Genomic DNA, 19,152 nt, shown 5'->3' on the forward strand with positions numbered 1-19,152 from the left:
AAGTAATCGTCTTAACCCTCTCCCCCATATCCCGACAGTAAGAAAAAAAAATTCACTTCAGTACGTGTTTCCAAACAGTTCACATTCTTGCCACTACTGGCGTTACCGTATGTATCGGTAAGTAATCTTCAGAATGAACGCCGTACTTGCTAGGTAACTTCTCTCGCATTTAGGTAATACGCCTTTGCGGAAGTGTAGGGAGATTGAATTCTCTAGGCTCATCGGATAGCCACATGACGACATACAGCGAGCCATGACACATTTTGAACTGAACACCCAGTAGATAGCTGCGGTTCTTCACTGATGGCTCTTTCTACGAGAGCAAGGAATGTGCTGGGCTGCAATCAAAAGTAAAGCCTTCAGCTTCTACAAGTCGCTAGGGCAGTATCAGTCGCACTTCGATGACGAATTGTAGGCCATAAACCTTGCCTTGAAGCAATTGCTTGGAAGGCCGACTTGTCCCTTGCCTCACTCAAAGCGTTAGAAGTCGTCGTTGTCCTCCAGTGGATACCTTCGCTTGTTGGTATTTCAGGGAATGAGATTGCGGACTCCCTAGCAAAAAAAGGGACTGAAATATTGTTACGGACGACCTCCCAACTTTCCTATCCTCGAAACGATTAGTTAACTGCTCATTTAAAAATGAGTTTCTCTCAGATCTTCAAGTAAAGAGTGGTGGCAAGAAATGGGCTGGTCTTGTTGACAAGTCAGAGATACTTTCTGATTACCCCCGTAAAGAGACTGTAGCTGCCATAAGGATTGCCACAGAACACGACTGCCTGGCGGAATATTTATATCAATAGTGTCATGGCGAAGTGTATCAACACCGGTTAAAAACGCAGTAATCGTAGACTATGAAACGACGGTTAAACAGTAACAGTGGTTAAAATGTAATTTGTGTGCACCATTCGTAATCACCGATTACTTAAACATGGCTAGCTGACACCTCATTTAACCAGAGTAAAGTCTATGCTGGTGTACTGTTTCTACAAAATGACTAAAGGAAAGCATCCATACCGCTGTAAAGATAATAGTCAACGTCTAAAAATGACTGCGCTCACTCCGTTCTACATCGAAATGAACGTGTCCTACATTTTCGCTTTGCATTTGTTTGCCTTTGGGCGCTGTTATATTTGCGAGTTGCATTTCTTTGCTGTTAGGTTAAAATGGTACAAAATAGAAAATTGAATGCAAAAATGATCATATCCCAATGTGTGGTTGAAGTGTCGCTAGACTTAATTACTAGAACTTAAATATATTATATAAAAAGATGGAATATCTATAAAGGAAAAGGATGCAGAAGATTAATAGGAATGTTTATACGATCAAGGACCTCATTTACACGAAGGAACTGTTCATTATCCTAAGATCCATAAATAACCTCTCTTTGTTCAGCCAGTGACATAGAGAAAGAGATATTAGAGTATTGCCTCTTAAAATACAGAAAATATCAGTTACACAGAATCGTAATATGAGTAGCCGAACCATAGGAGAAATATGACTTTTTGTGTTATTTCAAGTGATCCATTTGTAGATTTTGATAAACGAAATCCCTCCTGAAATTTTCTGTCACCTAATTCCTCGTAAGAATTCTCTCTTTCCACTATAGAAACTTCACGCTCACGCTCTATCCAAGTAATTCAAGTACTGTATAATAATAATCGTCTTCGAAATAAACATCTGTGGCTCTGGCGCCATTTTGCTTTACTTGCTCTACTAATCACTGGTTATCTCTCTTAATCGCTCGAATATGGCCGGTTAGAGATTACTGTGGTTAACCTCCTATTTAAGTCGTAACCGAGGTCGATCCACTGTAAAAATGCTTAACCAGAGGTTAGGTGACAATTTTAACCGGTGTTTACACTAACCGACGTTGATGCACGTGGGCATCAGAGTTGTAAGCTCCAAAACCGGTTATGGAGCTAGAGTGGAAGCGTAAACTTGCTTATGTCTATGGAAACACCGGAGCACGCAACGAGTCTAGTGGAGCGCTCCGCTCCGTTTAGTCTATGTCTGACAACGCTGATTTATACAGGGACATCATTTTATTTTTACTTCAATTTTTATTGTACCTGAGTTTTGGAATGTACTTCACTCCCACCCCTTCTACTAGTAAACTTCCAACCGTTCACGACACAGAGCCGAGGGCGCGTAAGAAGTAGGCCTACTGAGTTAGTGAGTATAGTACGTTCCAGAAATATGTTCGCGTTTTCCAGTGACGAAAGAGCTTTCAATATTGAATCATATTTTCGTAAAGGTACTCTCGTCCGTTTTCCTACGTCGCATCCCGGTTTCTCCCACCTGCTTCTGTTCGCCCCTCTGTTAAATTTAGTAGCTGGGCTATCTTAGCTCTTTTCTGAAAACATTAATTTCTGTTAGGAATTGGACGTCTACGTAATATTATTCAAGTGTTTAAAATAACTTAAATAAAAGGGCCTCCTTAAGTAATTAACTGTCACGTGATTCCCCCCCCCTTTCTACAACCCTGCGACAAAACCACTTGAACGGACAGTAGATAGCATTTCTGAGTGATTTTATCTTTTCGGATCGGGCAGAAGTGAAGATTGAATTTACAGTACGTAAGGTACTCTTTTATAGAGTAGGTACAGAATTATTTCAACATGAGTTACAAGGACGAAGGACGAAACTGGTAATTGGAATTAGGTACAATAGTCTATAGTGCGATAATATGGATAAAAGAACTGAAGCCTGTATCGAAATGAACGGCCACCATTTTCTAAAATATGTTTAAATATCCATATTATAATTATTTTTCAATTTAACTTCATTCTCTATATAGTACGCTAATGTGCTGTAACAGTACAATATACACTGCATAATTAATACTTCCGAATGGATAGCTCAATTCGTGTGTAAAACACTAAATGTTAATACAGTACTGCATTTTGATTAAACAAAAACCTAATGAAAATTATCAAACTCAAAATTGCTATATTTCCTAGTTTACATAAATGGATGAACTACTTTTCTTCCCTCCTATACCTAGTAAAGTGATTTGTATTTTACGCCAGTATCATCGAACTCCGTCGTGGAAAGTGTAGCAAACGGTGTTTCCTGTTTCAATCGTTAATAGAAAGGTATAGCCAGGTTAATATTAAAAATGTTAGTAAAAATAAAATGATGTCCCTGTATAAACTGAGTATTTTACCATAACCCCAGTGTGTCATTTGTAATGAGGAAAATTCTATTGTTATGCGACCGTCACTTAAGCCGCATTATTTGTTAACCGGATGGCTAGTGCGTTCGACTTCTGCTTACACTCATCAGGATTTCTGACACCACCATTTTACTCAATAATGGAAACGATTTTACTGGAAGAGCTGGAACTCTCAGGATACTATAGGATAGCTACATGGTTACTAAACTTAGTCTGAATTGATAGCAATTTGTAAACTCTACTTGATTTATTATGTATTTACAAAAGGTACATATAAGTTACTTACAAGATATTTCTCTACAATCAGATCTCATACTTAACTGGGGGAGGTGTGAATACATATATTCTTGTAACAAAGACAGTAGAGCAGGTTTAGCGTGGCTAAGATTGGGGGCATGGAAGGGTAATAAAATTGTCAACGAGGAAGGGGAGCGTCTTTGTCCGCTTTGCAAAGAAAAGGATTCCTATATGCATATTTTATTATTGTGTGTTGAATTGGAACTTTTACGGAGAAAATATTTACCACCCTCGATGCTAAGTCAGAGTAGGAGTTCGCTTGCATGTCTTGACCTCGTGGGGAATAGTGAATGGGAACAAAAGACTGGACTGTTCCTCTTGAAGGAGAGAAAGATTAGAACTGCAGCTATTGAAGTCTGCGACGCGAACTGAGGAAGGGATAATAGTATCCACCCAACTGTACACTTTTAAGTCTTTTAGGTTAGGATATATTATATAATGTGTTTTATTATGCCATTTCCATTTTAATATGTTGTTCTTGGAGAGAGTAGTTGGATGTAATCATAAGTGGGGGGGGGGACCTACAAAGGAGGACTTGTTTCGGGTACAAAGCACGTACAGTCAGAAGACCCGTGCATTGGATTAGACAAAATTATGATAATATAAAATTTGTATGTATAATATTACTCAATAAATCCATCTATCTATCTACAAGATATTTCGTGGGCTGCCGCTGACGCCATGACGCTACCGTCTGCTTCTTCACCAAGAAGACTTCTGATTCATGCTCTCCGTAAGTCTCAACTAATTGCAGAATCTCCTCAGCAACACTTTTTATGTTTCGTTATCAGTTTCCCGCCCGGGGTACCGACCACGTCATCCACCAGGTGAGATGGGTTTAAAACCTCTTTTGATTTTACATGCTTACAGATGTCGTCTTAAACATCTATTATATTTAATTCGATTCAGTGCAATATAGTGATAAGTGACTACACGTAAGAAAAGAGTTCGAACAATGCGTGATATAATGTAACCAATTAAAATGCATGCTTTGTTCTACTGGATCAATGCGATTAGTCCAGCTATGATCTGTGGCGTAAGTATACTTTTATCGTAGGCAGTGATTTACCACACGCGCGACAAAACTCTATAGCGCTGGCTAAGCATCTATTTACTTCGCAAGCTGGGATCGCATTGCGCGTCTTAACCGTGTATTCCGCTGACACTGTTCCTGTTTCAAATTTAATACTCCACAGGAAATCATGCTACAGGGCGCTCTTTATCCCTGGGGCATAACACTATATTAATTGGGAGCATTTAAATGTTTGTAAATTTTAAATCCTCTATGGGGACTTTGTACTGGTCTGCCAGAAACCAAATGATGTTCAATCAATCTGGTTGAGCATTAAATACATACGTACATACATACATACATACATACATACATACATACAGTCCACACCTGTGGAGTAACGGTCAGCCGTCTGGCTGCGAAACCAGGTGGCCCGGGTTCGAATCCCAGTCGGGGCAAGTTACCTGGTTGAGGTTTTTTCCGGGGTTTTCCCTCAACCCAATACAAGAAAATGCTGGGCAACTTTCGGTGCTGGACCCCGGACTCATTTCACCGGCATTATCACCTTCATATCATTCAGACGCTAAATAACCTAGATGTTGGTACAGCGTCGTAAAATAATCCAATAAAATAAAAAATACATACATACATACATACACACATACATATTAGGAGATATTGATAATGTGAAATGGATGTTACACTAAACTTCTTATTTAATATCACGCAAATGCCCTAGGCGAATCTCAGTCAGTATGCCAAACCTGCAGAGGTAAAAATACCCGAGAAAGGAGAATGATATTTTCATCCGTTGAGTCTGTGGGCTGTTCTCGTCCCCTTCATGATGGGAAGATCGATAAAGAAATATAGTTGTCCTATTTACCGCTAAATTTAATTCAACGTGGGGGAGAGCCGAGAACCAAGTACAACTCCGACGTCGAGAGAGAGAAAATCTCTACTCGAACACAGTGACGAGGGGAATGTAACAAGATTACTGAGCCCTGTCGAAAGAAAGGATTCAGAAATTATTTAATAAAAGCACTCGGCGGGAAACATTTCTCCAGCGAGTTCGGTCGAAACAAACAAAGCAGGACAAAGCGACCCAAGGCCCGATCAGTAACCGGCTGATGCTGTTTCATTGACTTTTAATCAAAACGGGAACAAGGGGACAGAAACTCAATTAAGAGAGAGGGAATCAACACAAAGGCGACTAAAATAAACTCACAGCGTAATGTGCAGACTCCAGGTTAAGTGGGTGTAAGAGTAACACCCACTTGCTTCTCGGAATATATGGCCTATGTAGATTTAATTAGATTTATAAAGTGATCAAAAGGGATTGTTTTTTTTTGTGTTTTACCTGCCTTGTTCATGCCGTCTCACAAGCTGCTGCGGTGTAGACGGGGGGGGGGAATTAATTAGATCAGCATTAGACATAGTCACATTGTCGGCCTCCTCAGCTGTGTGATCGCACGACGCAGGACTGCCGCAGAGATGTGACAGGTTATCACTAAGGAGCGGATTTCTATGTAATTAAATATTACTTTTGCGTGTGATAAAACACAATTAACATAGTTAAAAATCCCGAACATGAAGTTTCAAGTTTAAAACCCGAATTTTATTTCACATAAAAACATATATTTTCACAAAAAAATTATGTAAATACATATTTTCAGGAAATCTATTATAAACATATAAATCTTACTTACTTAAATAATTTTTTACAAGAACTTTTAAACATTTTAAAACTAAATCAATTATGTCACTCAGAAGTACGTTATCTTTTTAAGAATTCTTGGTTGCTTCGTGTTTCTAAGCGCTGTGTGGTGTATCCGTCATCCATTTTTGTAAATAGTATCGCCTAAAGTTCTGAGAACTGTTAGGCTGCATATCAATGTTATTATTAGAGAATAAATTAACATGGACAAGCTGGAGAGATCTTGCAACACATATTGTTGCTGAAGATGATTTCATTCCACGCTTTGTTTGTGAAACAGAACAGGTAAGAGCTCGGGTATGAACATTATTTAATTTAAACAAATCTCTCCCCTCTCGCTCATGTCCATCAAGTAAGGCAATACGTCTTGTTGGGATTCCCTGTTATCGATATCCTTCAAGATATCGATATCCTTCAAGATATACTGAAAGATGGTTATTTAAAAAACGATTTGGCTTTCCTATTAGCAAATCTAAGCTTTTTGTATGACACCATAAAAAACTCGAAACATCTAAAAACCTGTTGTCTGAAACAGGGAGGTGCGTGCCGTGGAAATTAAACTAGAGTCACTACCAGGTTCAGAAGTACAAGTACTAAGGGACAAATTCCAGAAAGTGTTTGGGGAAAAACAGTGGATATAAAAAAATGTGTAAAGTTGCTCAAGTATTGTAGGTGAAACTGACGATGTTTGTGTTTGTGACATTCCTCTTTTTAAATTTGCACGTCTGATGTCCTGTGATGGGGAAAGATCGTTTTCACAGTATAAGTCGTTGTTCAGAGATAATCGGCATGCATTTGTGATGGAGAATTTGGAGATAACCTTTGTTGTTCACTACAATTCTCGGCCAACTACTAGCACTCAAGTGTGGTTGGTGAGTACCTAGTAACATTTTTTTTCCAAGCTAAGTAAGGTATTTTTGTCCTATTTAAAAAAATTGAAATAAATATATTTAAATTTTTAGCACATAAAAATCCGCTCCCTAGTTATCACAAACCAAGATTGCTACTGTCTTCCTCCGACGAGTTTAGCGGTGGGACTTGAGGTATTCTTGCCATCGGTGCTGGGGGTTGCAGGTAGATTCTTTTGTTGCTACAGCCAAGCCGAGCCGAGCGGAGTGGGAAGTATTAATCGTCCAAAAATATGCAGTCTTCAGTTTGTAGTAGTGTGTGAGTATGTCATATACATATTGTTTACCTAGGCCTATATGGTTTTGTTATTAATATATTATTAAATATATTGTTGCAATTTTTGCTCAAACATCTCCCTGATGTCAGCTATGTTAATTTTATATGAATTACTCATATTAAATATTTCACCGTTATGTCATTTTTAAGTAAACATGCTGTAAAAAGTTTTTGGTATTATTCTATTGGAATTTTAGAATATGTGTGATTGGTATCGTGAAAAACAGATTCCTATAATGTCATGCGAAAATCATTTGTTGGTGATATCTTAAAATACAAATCAAGTAGTTTTACTTCTCAAATGAGTTCAGCAGTAGCCTACAGCATATTTAAATTGATTACTTTACAAATTTAATTCAATTCTACTAATCACTCAATTTTATAGTATGATTCTTCTTTTTATTTATATTATTGTAGTTGTATTATGATTTTTGTTTTTATTTATTTTATTGTATTTGTATTTCTGGTGGTGTGATGGCCTTAATTTCACCAGAATAAATAAATAAATAAATAAATAAATAAATAAATAAACAAATAAATAAAATTTTCTACAATACTTTCCTTCTCTGAACACGTAAGTACGAATGGTTGTATCTCTATCTCGCCAAAAATATGTTAGGAAACTAACAGGCATAATGCTCGCGTAAATTGGGCGAATGTTTCCAGTATGATTGTACTTCCTTCCAGACTGCCGCTGTCACTGTCCCCTCCCACTCCAGTACCGCGCTAGACTAGTCGGAACCGCATTCCTCTCAGCACTAAACTCCTCAGAGGATGACAGTAGGCAGAATGAAAATGGAATTGAGCGCTGTTTTCTTACAACAGGACAATGCTACGGGACATACGTAAAACCTATCTTTGGCGAAAGAATAATTACTAAAGAATTCTGGCCACCGCGGTCTTCCGATTTAACACCACCGGATTATTTCCTTTGGGGTGCGGCAAAATCTGCGGTATATGGTAATAATTCTAAAACAATCAATGAACTTAAGACGAATATAATTAATTACGTGCAGTCGATTACGCAAGGAACATTAGTGAAAGTGTCTGCAAATAAGCGTAAGAGAGTCGAACTGTGCTTTTAATTCCGGCATCTGTAATGATTGTGGTGAGTACACAGTTTACGTTTTGTTCCTAGTGTAAGTTGTCGCTATTATTCCCGGCGTGACTCCTCCTCTTTGCTTGCGTCTTAGGAAGTGAAGGCTCTATAAAACTAGGTAGGTAGTATCGTCCGCCATTTTTGTTCTTTCGATACCGAGCTACCAGACGAGGAATCTATTTGCCGCACCGTTAAACATTATCATGTCGTAGCTCCTATGATAATAAATCAAACGCACTGTAATTCAGCAAATAATTGAGCGCCAAATAACGTCCTCGTGTGCTTTCTGGGATCGCCAACGAAAGAGCCAAAATGGCGGGCGATTATATTAAATATTTATCGAGCCTTAGGAAATGCATAACGTCATCATCAGCGAATCACAAGACGCACACGTTTAAATGTAGCCGACCAGCAACGTGATTGGCTGCCGGAAATAAGAGCGATGGGACTATACCAACATTACTGCAGTTGCTAGCGCACACACTCCTCTATCTCCAGTGCGATAGATTCCCTGGCGTACTGTACCGTTTACATAGTACTGGTAAATTTTAGTTGTGTAGACCATACCTGCACAAACAGCGCTCAACGAGCGCGCGCGCTCCTTCAGAGCGGGAGAGCTGTGTTTACAGCTCGCCGAAACGGAGAGGAAGATACGTCAGAATGACATAGACTTGCTATAGGTAGAGGAGAGGGAATCGACCACTCAGTTATCTAGTGGAGTGCAGTGTGTAGGCCTATTCTCAGTAACTGTTTCACGTTGCTTACCTACTGCTACAGTACAGTATGGAGGAATCTAAAAGACGGAACATAACATTTAACATTTAACGATTTACAGCTCGAACTTATTGATATTCAATGTGACCTAAGGGCTAAAGATCGTTTGAATAATACTACTAGCCTGGTTGAGTTTTACAAGACTAAACATTAGCAATAATATCCACGACTACAGAGGCTGGCTGTGAAAATGACTGCTATGTTTGGCAACTGTTTTCTATAATCAACTTTAATAAAGGCAGGCATCGAACATCTAACTGACGTTTCATTACGATCAGTAGGCTACTGTTTCTTTCAGCTGCCAACAGCATAAAACCTCATTTTCATGTACTGATAAATAAAAATATAACAAAATGATATTGTACATTTAAGTCGCTATAGAATTTCTATTATTTCTGTAAAATAAATATTTCTTTATTAATTAATAATAGTTCAAGATAGTTTTGTAAACACTGAACGGGAATTCATTTCATGAACACCTTGTGTACATTTTGTACGAGATCACCCCTTCTTCCAGTCCACCCTTATACAGAGCGCAGCTAATATCTGCATTCCGCTCATGAGCTGTGAGCCGGCTCGGAGAGCGCAAACCTTGTGCAGGCCTGGTGTAGATTATTACGGGGAAGTATGAGTAAGTACTGTACTATGGTTATCTTTAGTTGTTTATAAGAAGTATGTGTCATTTTCATCAGAACAGAATTTTATATTTGGTTCAAGAATATTCCAAAACGATTTAACGTAGACTGAACAGTATTATCGTACAATAAAATAACTTACTTTAAAAGTGAGTACGTAAATCAAACTGGTAAAATGTTGAAAAAGAGCGAAAGACATCCACAGAAAGAGATAAAAGCGACAGAAGTGAAATACGAGGAATTTACATAAAACGAATCCAAAGTTCTGACTTCACAATAGTGGAAGAGTTTGAAGGAATAAAGAAACTTTCATCCCGTGGTCAACAGGCTGGGGAATCAATTCACATCTTTGTATAAATATTGAACCAGAGGAAACTTGGAGGCTGAGCCCGCGAAGTAACAATAGCAAATGAAGGGGGGAAGGCCGCATAAGACAAAAGGCTATTGTGAAGGGAGAAGAAAAAGCACCGAGAAAATAACGAGCAAGGTAGGGAGAATTGAAATAAATGTGACGGAGGTTGGATCTCGCAGATCACTTTGTTCTGCTTGTCAAGACTAGCTATCTTGTCATCTACACGTCGACGGCAATCTATCTGTTTCGTAACGCAGTGCTCGGAGGTTAATATGGTACGGGGAGCAAGCAGTTCAGCCATTCTGAGCGCAGGAAATGGAATATTGCGCTCACAAATCCACCAGTGAACCAACAACTCATTTTAAATTTAATTTTCCATTTCCTCTCATGTCTGTATTCAGTTCATGGAATGTTGCTTATCTTCTTTCTCCAGATTTTTTCTTTCATCCTTATCGCCACGGCCTCATGCTTAAGATGTCGGCATCATAAAGTTGCCTCGTTTAATTATTAGCAGACATCGGATTCTAGGGCAAATGCCTATTTTGTTTCTTTAGGAGAAAAGTAAAAATAATTATTAATATTTGTGTTTCATGGAAATTGAAAGGTATTCAAAGAGTTTTATAGTGCCCTAAAATGCCCTAAAACGGTTATTAGAGCCTAATTTGTTAATATTCGCCTAAAAATGCCTAACTCACTGTAAAGTTTCGCATTTTACTCTTACTTTTTATAATTTATACATGCATTCACTGCGAAATTTAAGGCATTTAAAAAGTGGAAAGTTTGCTTCACACCGGCCATGAAACCATTGATAAAGGAAACAAAATGTTTTGAATCTCACGACACTCGCAATAGATTTCACCGAATTTAACATGTTTGGAGGCATAAATGCCGACAAAGAACCAACCTTAGTTTTGAAGCAGGCAACAATCAGAACATGTGCTGCTACCGATTCAGAGATATACTATACTATAAAAATGACTGTTTTCGGTCTGAAACCGATTAGCTGTACTGCCCTTCAGAGTGTCATAAAATCACAATTTTTGGAGAAAGAGTGTTTTTGAAATATTTATGAAAAGTCGTAAAACTGCGAATTAGTAGGGTAAACCGTTACAAAATATTTAAAAGAATGGCCCTCCTAGTGTTAACACTACCAGGAAATGCAACAATAAGTGGAACTTTGTATTTTTGTCCAATTGAATCTCAATAACAACGGTTCATTTGAATGCTCGTTAACAGTTGCTCTTTCCCTCACCTTATTTGTGTTGAGAAGTTTTGAGCGGTAGGACATTTTCCTGTGAAGTTTAACGCGATAATGCCGAAAAATATAAGTGCAAAATCTACATTGATCCGGCAATGGCTAACAGAATATTCAGAATTCACTTATGATGGAAAAATAATATTCTGCAAGATTTGTAGCAAACAGGTATGTAACAATAGTTGAAATATATAAATTCTATTAATTTTAATGAGTAGGCCTATAATATTTATACATTGACTGAGCTATCCTGAGGTATAATTCTTTTTAAGACCACTACACTTTAACCTTTTAAATTCCGATAGTTAAAGTATTTGCAGGTCATTAAAATTTTGATTGTTCGAACCCACTAACTTTGTGATAGAAATACGGCAATACAACAATTAGGATTTTATTTTAATTCAGTTTACTTTACATTTTTAGATTTCGCAAGAAAAGAAGTGCCACCTAAAGCAGCATGTGCAAGGAGCGGCTCATAAGGCTAAAGCTCAGCAGAAAAATCAACTGCAACAAACTTTACTAACACAGCCTACTTCATCCAATCTCAGCAGCAATTTCTATGCTGATTTAACCAGAGCGTTTGTTGCTGCTAACATTCCCTGGAATGAAATTGAAAATCCGGTTTTAAGACAGTTTTTTACAAAAATACTGCAAACAAAATATCCCATCTGAGTCGACCCTAAGAAAAAATTACTTAGACAGAATATACAATGAAACTTTAGCTTCCATTCGGGAGGATATAGGTGATTCTTACATATGGGTCTCTGTGGATGAAACCTCAGATCCTATGAATAGGTATATAGCAAATATGGTAGTAGGAAAACTTAGTCCTGATGGACCTTCGATTCCACACCTCGTATGTGTTAAGGAACTTTCGAAAGTGAATAGCCAAGCCATTGCTTATTTTGTAAATAAAGGCCTACAGTCTTTATACTCAGGTAATATAGACGATTCTAAAGTTCTGTTGTTTTGTACTGATGCTGCCTCATACATGGTTGCTGCAGCTCCAGTTCTTAAAACATTTTATCCTAACCTCACGCATGTAACCTGTCTAGCACATGGCCTTCACAGGGTTTCTGAAACAATCCGGAATGAATTTCCTCTTGTCAATTCGTTTATTTCTAACACAAAAAAATGTTTTTGTAAAGCCCCATCCAGGATTTCAATATTCAGAGAGAACTTTCCAGATATCCCACTCCCACCTCAGCCGGTTGTTACACGATGGGGAACCTGGATTCAGTCAGTGGTGTATTATTCTAAGTATTTTAAAGAAGTGGTCACAGTTATTGATAAATTACCTGAAACTGATAGTGAAGCGTGTGTGAAAGCAGTGAAAGATTGTCTGAATGACTCACGAGTGAAAAACGATATTGCCTACATAATATCAAACTTTTCTTTCATACCTGCAAGCATTGAACAATTAGAACGTGAAAAACAATCTCTTTGTAGCCAAAGCTCAAGTGAACATACATTCTGCTTTGAGCGAAACTGGGAAAAAAAGTTAAAAATAAGTGGGACAACGTATTAAATAAGAATGTAGGATTTTCATTGTTGGAAAAAGTATCAAGAGTGATATCGGGGGAAAGTGTAAATGTTCCAGTAAGTATTGATGTTTCTATTGTACCTAATTTAAAATTTGCGCCTCTCACATCAGTTTCGGTTGAAAGAAGTTTTTCTGCTTTCAAAATGATTCTCAGTGACAAAAGGCAAAGGTTAACTGTGGAGAATTTAGAAAAAATTCTGGTGGTGTACTGTGCAGATAATTATAATAAAGTCTGAGCATGGAACTGAATTTCAATAACTTAAAATGAGTAATCTTGATATCAATAATCATTATTTCATTAGTTTCAATATATTAAATTTGTGCAGCTCTGTTTATAAATATAATATAGTATTCTTTTTTAATGTTTAAACATACTTTTTTGTGCGTATTTTAGTGTATAACTAAAAATTTCAGTGAAAGAAAAAAGTATGATACCTTGATGGGCCTAAAATGCCTATTTTCATTAAAATAGAGCCTAATTTTACAAATTTTGAGCTTATTTTAGGCGCCTAAAACTGCAATTTTTAGTGCCTAAAAATCCGATGTCTAATTATTAGGCAGCGGCATTCCTTTTAAGATTTGTAGGTCTTTATTGCATGCACCGATAATAAAATAGAAATGCGACGTTGTCACGTCTTGTTTGTTGCTGCTATATATTAATATAACATGGATATGGGCTAGGCTTAATTGCTCAAAGCATGAGTTAATTTGAAGATTATTTATATTATTTAGATTATTTATTTTAAATTAATTACTTAAAGAAATAATTAAATGTTTCTCCATAAGGAAAAGCGGAAAGTTTAACTTTTTGTAATAATTCTTTTATTGTTAAGGATTGGCCCTTATTGTAAGAACTATATATTTCACGGCGAATGTAATCACACGTAAAACCATCTACTTTATTAAATTTTATGACTTTGTGTCCACGCTTTTTAGGTGTCTTAGGTCCCTTTTTTACAACTTTACTTACAGTATTTCTATTTAATTTAAGAATTTTAGATGTCTCCGAAATTTTTCCTTGACCTAAATTGTTTTTCAGAACATACGTGTGAGCATTGCACACAAACGTTTGACACTGCTTACATAATTTTGGTCTAGCTTTTGAATTTGAATTGTTATTTAACTCTGGTATATTATTATTATTATTATTATTATTATTATTATTATTATTATTATTATTATTATTACCATCGTCGTTATTGACGCTCATGGGTATCGGTTCCGACACTTCACTCCCTTCCCACGGCCTCCACATTTTTATTATACACTGAACTGCAATATAATTAATTTTCACTGTGAACTAGAACAAGACACACTGCTAAAATCTGCAACTCTGGTTTATACACTCCGCGTGGAGTATTGAAGCGGCCTTCAAAAGACTTGACGACGACAATGGAGCGGCCTTCAAAAGACTTGATGACGACAATGCACAGCGACATATTTAAAATTATTGAAACTACAAAGCTTCCGTCCTCTTTGACACCGCTAGCCTACTAATTGAACGTGGCTACTTTACAATAACGTGCGATATGCTTTTAAAACATAATTTTGCCGACCGATTGTTGCTCTGTAGGTTTCACTCTAAGCGTCACGTTGTCACGTCTACTTCATGGATAAGAATATGCACTAGTTTGTTATAGTGTTAAACGGCTATTATTATTATTATTATTATTATTATTATTATTATTATTATTATTATTATTTCATATACGAGTACATTGACATTCTTAATTCTTAATAATAACTCTTTAATAATAATTTTTAATCACATACCTTAATGTTCGTCCTCAGCACAAGACATTGCAACCTCGGTTTTAGTCCACGTGGATTAGACAAGTAGGTGTCATTTAATAATGGAAGCAGCTTATTGGTTGCAATTTTGTAATTGTGGCGAGTGATGGGAGCGGCGACATAAGAAATTGAAAACAATAATGCAATTAAATTTCAAAGACCTGCCGAATGTTATGCAAGAGGCCGCTCAAAGACCTGCCGAATGTTAACCATGAGAGCGCGGCGGTAAATTTTGTATGCCTCTCTGCATTACTCGTCTCTATTAAAAATACAGGGTGATCCGTTTCGGTATGGATAAAATAAAAATACCGTGAAACATTTACTACTGAACTTTATTTCTTGAAGCTTTGTGCATACAACACTGAAAGATGGGAGATTCCTCAAAGCTCAACATGACCCCCATTGCGCACCCTGCACAACTCATATCGGTGATGCAATTCAGCCCATGTCCGTTGTAACATAAGAGGGGTGATTTTTTGAAAAGCTTCACTAATTTTTATTTTTGAAAACGTATTATATGTTTTCACGTGTTAAATTTTTATGTTACCTTGTTAAAATTTTCGGCCTGCTATCGGCAATCATCAGAATTGATTGTTGCTGGTCTTGGCACCTTTTGTTTGTGTTTCCTGTGGGGGTTTGTTTGTGTAATGCAATGTGGAGTCAAAGAGTGTGTGTGTTCTGAAATTGAGTTGTGTGTTGAGAATTTCATTTGGATGTGTTTTTGTATATTTCGTATTGTTCTAGTGTGTTTAGTTTCTGGCTTTTTGCTTGGATGTGTAGAATTTCCATAAAATACGAAATATACGAACACACAAAACCACATCCAAATGAAATTCTCAATACATAACTCAATTTCAGAACACACTCTTTGACTTCACATTACACTACACAAACACACCCCCACAGGAAACAAAATAAAAGGCGACAAGACCAGCAACAACCAGTTCTGATGATCGCCGATAGCAGGCCGAAACATGTTAACAAGGTAACATAAAAATTTAACACGTGAAAGATATATGATACGTTTTCCGAAGTGATATGGTGTTAAAAATTGTGTAATGAAGACGTATAATTTTTATCCTCAGATCATCAATGTTCCTGGGTTTGTGTGAATAGACAATATCTTTAACAAATCCTACACGAAGAAGTCAGGAGGAGTTAAATCTGGGGAGTTTGGGGACCAAGCCAAGAGATAGCTGCTTCTCGTACTGGGTTTCGCCTGCGATCTCCTCCATGTTTTTTTTAACACAGAACCTGTTTCTACAAATGTTCGATACCACAACATCATGGAATCGTATTTAGATACATTACGCACACCATACTCACGTCGAAATTCCCTTTGAACTCTTTTAACACTCTCAAATTTACCATACCGCTGTTGATTTGTAGTAGCCATTTTAAGCATCTACGATTTTCATTTGTCTTTTGAGATTATGCATTGCTGATTGTCATATATGAAAACTCCCATCTTTTAATCATAATATAACCAGCAAGAAATTTTTCCTATTATCATAATAGCTTTATAATAATAAATTAATATTATCCATACCCAAATGGATCGGACTGTAGTTTGTCTATGTTCTTGCTTCTTCCCTACATCCTTCACTTCTTCTGTCCATTGTTGTTTAATCAACTGTCCGAAGACAGGTCTGAATCTCACAAGTGAACCTCACATGGCACCACTTATGAGGCAACTAGGCCAGGAGATAATGGGGTAGGGTTCCTTTCTCCCTCTATTGCACACATCGCTGATTAGCAACATTTTAATGCTTTCTTATTTAATAATTTCCTCAATATTAGTTTCTTTAAACACTTTTTCTATTACAAATGTTACATTCCACTCTCTTCTTTTCATTACTAGGTCCAAATTTTTGCTTCCCATGTTAAGACTATTTATTTTTACCGTCTACATTTTTATATTATTAAGGGGTTAGGTACAGCTTATAGCAGTACAATTTTCGGAAATATTCAAAATTTTTTCCTCCATTTCTGTATCTTGTACAATAATGAAAATTGGTACATATAAAACACTGTCCTTCTGCTATAAGAAAAAGATATTTTTAAATTAAAAAAATATATTTATACATATTTTTTTCAAACTTAAAAAAGTGGCAGTTCACTGTGCCGTCATGAAGCGTTTCCTTCATAACTCAAAACTTATTAACTTTTTCATGTTCTCTCTCTTTTATTTTATTGCTGAAACTCATGTTTATAATATCATGCTCTTCAACTACATCTCTTATTTTGTATAATAGAAAATAGTGATATTTGAGCATTTTTTAAAATGAATTTATTTTTTATCAGTCAATCTATTAAAGGAAGAGAAGTGAACTTGAATCATACTGTAGATATGACATGCATTAATACACACAAAAAATTTCATCACAGAATGTTGGATAGTTTTTGAGTTATGTGGGAAATGCATTATCACTGCACAGTGAACTGAATTTTGAAAAAATGTAAATAATATTTCTTTAAATCGAAAAATATTTTTTTCTCATAGCAGAAGGACAGTGTTTTATACATATTAATTTCCATTATTGTACAAGACAGAGTAATGGAGGAAAAAATGTTGAATATTTCCAAAATTTTAATGCTGTAAGCTGTACCTCTAAAATAATAATAATAATAATAATAATAATAATAATAATAATAATAATAATAATAATAATAATAATCCGTGAAGGGCCTAGACCGACCAGCCGGCTGCTGGCCTCACCTCCACATGCCGAATCAGAGATGGACGATCATCCAACCAGAATGGAGGTATCGTGTGGTTAGCATGATGATCCCCCCAACCTTTATAGCTGTATTCTCAATCGGATTTCGCTACCTATCGTAGCTCCCCAAATGCATCACGATGCTGGGCACCGGTCCCATACACTGGCCGAAATTTCATGAGAAAATTTCTTTCCCCATGAGGACTCGAACCAGCGCGCATTCCGTAACGCGAGTCCTAGGCGGGATGCCTTAGATCGCGACGCCACGGCGCGGGACGTAAGCTGTACCAGAGTCCTGCAGACTGGCCCTCAGCGCAGCACTGTTAGTTCTAAGGCTTAAGCAGCCCAGCCCACCCAAGACCAACACTGCTTGGCGCGGCCGCTTCGTAGCCCATCACGCTGGGTTTCGCAGCCCAACTTAGCCCACCGCACTGCTCAGTGCGGTGACGTCATCCCACCAGTTGATTGCATTCTACTCCTTTCCTGCTTGCGCGCATTAGTTGTGCTTTCGCTTTTCGTGTGGCATAAGCATACAGGACACAGTACAAAATTAAAATATTTTCCACTGCTGTCGAACACAGATTTAAAAACTGTCCCTATGGTACTTTTTGAAATTTTCATCCGACTTTATATTTTTAAACTTTCTAGCAGCGATTTTCTCCTTTACTACTTTTTCTCTAGAGAGATTGTATTTTAGAAAGTATGCTTTCACGGCCGGTGTCTGTGATGAAGTTTTTCCGGGCTGCTATTACACTATCAAAGTTTTTTTCAAAGATCTTTTTATAAAATATATATTATACAACATATGACAGTGTAATGGGTTTTCTTTTGTAAAAGTTCCTTTGATAAAATATCTTTTATTAAATGTAAGTGCAGCTTGTTATCTTTGATAAAAGATTTCTATACCTTGAAACAAATATGGCGGAACGCAAATATAACTAGATTGTTCCTACCACAAAAATTCTGATATCGGAGTATGAAGCAAAGAAATGTAAATACATAATTTTTATAATATAATATTAATATTATTAGGGCGAATCCGGAAATGCATATAGAGTGTTAGTTGGGAGGCTGGAGGGGAAAAAGATCTTTGGGGAGGCAGAGACGTAGATGGGAGGATAATATTAAAATGGATTTGAGGAAGGTGGGATATGATGATAGAGACTGGATTAATCTTGCACAGAATAGGGACCGATGGCGGGCTTATGTGAGGGCGGCAATGAACCTTTGGGTTCCTTAAAAGCCATTTGTATGTATGTATGTATGTATGTATGTATGTATGTATGTATGTATGTATGTATATATGTATAATATACCCCAAATCCTATCTTTCATCAAAGATCTTTGTTGAAATATTTTATCATAATATTCTTTGTCAAAGAACTTTGATAGTGTAATAGCAGCCTCACAGAGACTGTATTTCTTTGCGATGCACCATTATTTGGACTCATCTTGAAAAACAGAAATCAAAAACGAAAACTTTTGAAACAGTAGCTGATCGTTGATCGAACCGCACACACAAGCACAAATCCGCGCTAACTCAATTCATAAGTAACTGATAGAAGCGGAAGCTTGGGCTTATGCTTTGATACAAACAAGT

Source organism: Periplaneta americana, chromosome 15 (genome assembly GCF_040183065.1).
Source record: "Periplaneta americana isolate PAMFEO1 chromosome 15, P.americana_PAMFEO1_priV1, whole genome shotgun sequence".
Classification (NCBI taxonomy): domain Eukaryota; kingdom Metazoa; phylum Arthropoda; class Insecta; order Blattodea; family Blattidae; genus Periplaneta; species Periplaneta americana.